Below are 4,789 nucleotides of genomic sequence, written 5' to 3'. Positions count from 1 at the left end.
TGTACCACCCATCATTCCTGAATTAACGATAAAACCGCCAAAGGGAGTAGTACACAAGTCGACGTTTAATCCTCGCGCTAGAGCGGCACAACATTATAACATAGTGGAAGATTTGGCCCAATCGCCATCCGCTATGTCGACTCTTGAAGTACTACAAAATTGTCCATCCCAAAGGCAGGCTTTGTTATCAGCCATTGGTGGGGTTGATCTTAAGGATTCCAATCTTGTATCCTTTGACCACAAAGGATACGATCCTCAGTTACCAGTTCAACTAGCTTTCCTTATTCAAGTGAAAGCCCTCAACAAAATTGTTCATCGAACAATTATTGATGAGGGGGCATCTACATGTATTATGTCGATGAGTTGCTGGAAAACATTAGGGTCTCCAACCTTGTCGCGATCTTCGACGACATTAAAAGCATTCGACGGAAGGACATATACCCCATATGGTATCCTAAATAACTTGAAAGTTGAACTAGGGGGAAAAACAATAGAAATAGATGTTGAAGTCATCGATGGGAACCTTGATTACAACATCCTACTAGGAAGACCGTGGATCTATGCCATGGCAGCTGTTGTGTCGACCTATTTTAGAAAGATTGCATTCCCTTTTCAAGGGGGGATTACAATCGTCGACCAACAAAACTTCCTCCCTAATGGTTCAAAAGTTACAGGAAGCATTCCCATGATCCATGGAAGCCCCCATTCGCTTCAGAATATCAGAGTAGGCCTACTAAAAGATCCTATACTAATGGGAACTTTCGCTCTTCCACCTCCAATTAATTTGGCAGAAGTAGCGTCGATAGGAACCTGCAATATGATATCTTCCACGAAGATCTCAGAAAACGATATCAACATGGATCATGCAATGGTTTTGCCCCCAAGCCCAATAGAAGTATTGTAGCAATCAATGTTTCTAGCATGGGAGGCAGAACCGAATCAACGCTCATCAAGCGTTTGGGTAGATAGGTCTAGAGAATATGGTACCCCTTCAGATCCTTGGTCGCGAGTGCATGGAACCGACGAAGGAATTCTACAATCAATGTTGATTGAAGGGGCACCATGGAATGATTGCCACCATCGTTCCCTTCTTCCAGATTATGAAGAAGATACTCAAGATGACCTTTATCATCCTTCATTTTTTGAATTCCTATCAAATACTGTAAACACGGTGGATTCCGAGCAAAACTTATCCAATATTGAAGAGACTATAGCCATAAATATCTCGACTAAAACAAATGTTGTAGAGAATATTTATGTCGGCAAATGTTGTTCTCCTTCAGAACTGGAAATATATGACGCTCTTTTTCACGAGTTCAGAGATGTATTTTCTTGGTCATATGATGAAATGCCAGGCATTGACTCGAGTATCGTTGAACACGAAATTAAGATGTATCCCGATGTCAAACCGGTACGACAACGGCTCAGGCAGGTGCACCCTAAGAAAGTCGTTGCCATTAAGGAAGAAGTTGAAAAACTTCTCCATGCTGGTTTCATCTACCCGGTTCCTCTAACCGATTGGGTATCGAATATTGTCCCTGTTATGAAGAAACAAGGGACAATTAGAGTTTGTATCGATTATACGGATGTAAACCAAGCTTGTCCGAAAGAAAACTACCCTACACCCTTCATCGACCAGATAATTGATGAATGCTCCGGATGTGAAATCTTTTCATTCATGGATGGATTTTCCGGGTATAATCAAATAAACATCCGCCCACAGGACCAGTCAAATACTGCATTCATTTGTCCGTGGGGCACATTCGCATATCGAAAATTACCCTTTGGTTTAAAGAACGCAGGCGCGACCTTTCAGAGGGCAATGAATTATGCCTTCCATGACATCAAGAACATCGTTCAACCATACCTCGACGACCTTCCGGCTCATTCGCGAAAGCAGACTGATCATCCGCAGCATTTAAGAGCGATATTTCTACGTTGTCGACACTACAAGATCCGACTCAATCCGCACAAATGTGTATTTTGCGTCGGTTCTGGTCGTTTACTTGGCTTTGTAGTCTCCAAGGATGGGATTCGTCTCGACCCTTGCAAGGTTCAGGAAATCATCAATTTGCCTCCACCTTCGAATTTGCTTCAGATTCACAAAATCCAAGGGAAAGCAAACTTTCTGAGGAGGTTCATTCCAAATTACGCCGAACTTGCTAAAGGTTATACACGTCTTTTGAAAAAGGAGGTACCCTTCGTCTGGGATCAGGTTGCGCAAGCTTCCTTTCATGCTTTAAAGGATTCCTTAATAAAAGCATCATTAATGGACGCCCCCGATTATCAAAGAGATTTTAACCTGTATCTGGCTGTAGCAGATACAACCATCGCAATGGTTTTAGTTCAAGAAGTCGATGGAATTGAACACCCTATATATTATTTAAGTAGAAACTTAAATGATACAGAAAGCAAATATTCCTATGTTGAAAAACTAGCGCTTGCAGCTGTTCAAGCGATACAAAGATTTCGACACTATGTCCTCTTTCGGAAAACTACCATTCTGTCAGATTGCAACCCCATGACTTATATATTGTCGCGACAGTTGCTGGGGGGCAAATATTCAAAATGGATAGCAATCCTTCAAGAGTTTGATCTGGAATTTGTAAAATCCAAATCAAAGAAAGCTCTAGTTTTCGCAGAATTATTGTTCGATCTCCCATCGTCGTCCAACGATGAAACATCCGAAGAATCAATCGTGGATGAGAATTTGTTTCTGATATCTACAAGCAATGAGTGGTACGGAGATATAATAATTTATCTCCAGACCAAAAAATTCAGGCCAAACACCTCTCACTCTGAACAAAAACGTATACGATACCAAGCAAAAGACTACATGATCGTCGGTGATACGCTTTACCGTCGTGGTATCGATACAGTTCTGAGAAGATGCCTCACCCATGAGGAGGCCGAAAAAGCCCTGAATGAGTGTCATTCAGGCGCGTGTGGGGGGCATCAATCTAGATATGCTACAGCACAAAAAATCTTACAAGCAGGATACTTCTGGCCAACCATGTTCAAAGATTGCATAACCGCAGTCAGAAGTTGCCATGCTTGTCAAATTTTTGATAGCAAAACCAGAAGACCACCCGCACCATTACAGCCAATAGTTGTTGTCGGGCCTTTCGCCAAATGGGGCATCGATTTCATGACATGTAACCCCACCTCGACCGGGGGGCATGGGTATATTATAGTCGCCGTTGACTATTTTACCAAATGGGCCGAGGCGATGCCTACATTAGATAACACTGGTGAAACAGCTGCCCTTTTCTTTTCCAATCATGTAGTCACTAGATTCAGCGTACCACAGGCTATAGTTACGGATCATGGATCGTATTTTCGCAATCACATGATGGTTGAATTAGCTGCCAAGCTAGGGCTATCTCACGACAGCTCTAATCCGTATTATCCGCAAGCCAATGGACAAGTTGAAGCGATCAACAAGGTCCTGAAGCGTATGTTGCAAAGGATGATCGGAGTTCACAAAAGAAGATGGCACCTAATCCTGTACTGAGCCTTGTGGGCTTACCGAACATCGGTAAGGAATGCGACCGGGTTCACACCCTTCCAACTGGTATATGGCCTGGAAGCAGTCTTACCAGTCCAGTGCGAAATCTCGTCTCTTAAACTTGCAATCGATCTTCTCTCCGGAACTTTAGAAGAAGAGGCCCGTTTCTTGGAATTAATCCAATTGGATGAAACCCGTCGTGATGCCGCTTTGGCTAACGAAGCCTATAAGAAACGAGTCAAGGCACAGTTCGACAAAAATGTCAAACCCCGTATCTTCTCAGAAGGTGACTTGGTCTTGCTTTACGACCAAGAATCTGATAAATTGGGAGCAGGTAAATTTAATTCTTTATGGATGGGCCCCTATATTGTTAAACGAGTGTTAGAAAAAGGAGCCTACGAATTAATGGATTATGACGGAATTCCACTGGCGCAACCTCGTAATGGGTTGTACCTCAAGTGTTACTATGCTTAAATAGTAACCAATATGCTTTTGTTGTATTTTGTTTTCGCTAAAGTGGTCGTTTTGGTCGAGTAATCCACCTTTTTACATTTATTGCAGATGTCAAACCTTTCGGAGACATGTGTTGGATATGCCGACGGAGCGATTCGTAGTTCGCAGAACCTGTCCTCCGCAGCCTGGGCCATTTTTGATCCAAGCGGTGAGTTAGTAAGTTTCAGAGGTGTATGTATTGGTCAATCAACGAATAACATCACTGAGTATAGCGCGTTGATAGAACTGCTCTCTGATGCCATCACCCATGGTATACGCCGACTAATCATCAGGCTAGACTCACAACTCGTAATACTACAACTCAATGGTATATATTCCGTCCGAAATCCAGCCATTTATCGCATGTTCCTAAGGGTTAAGATTTTGGAAAGACAATTTGATTTAATTCAATACCAACATATTTCCAGAAACTTAAACACATTAACCGACTCATTAGCAAACTATGTGTTAGATAGACATTTGCGACATTTATAAAAAGAAACATGTCATCAATGTTGTACATGTGGATCACATAACTCAACCAGAATAAAACCCCGAAAATCAAAATATATATATTTATATATATAAGTTGTTTATGGTTTACATATAATGTTCTGTAACCAAGACAAAATCGGTCACATGACCCAAAAACTCAAAATGCTAGGGGGCACCCTAGTCTAGTGATGCTCATGGTAGCACGTCACGGCCTGTGTGATCATGCGTAAGAGACGAGTCCATCGTCTAGGCACACCAGTAGTATGTCGCTGCAACTATAAAGGTAACTCGTCG

The sequence above is a fragment of the Pinus tabuliformis genome, chromosome 3_1 (assembly GCF_031772625.1).
Source record: "Pinus tabuliformis cultivar Carrire ecotype Pingquan chromosome 3_1, CPIR1, whole genome shotgun sequence".
Lineage (NCBI taxonomy): Eukaryota > Viridiplantae > Streptophyta > Pinopsida > Pinales > Pinaceae > Pinus > Pinus tabuliformis.
This window is presented reverse-complemented; position numbering follows the sequence as displayed.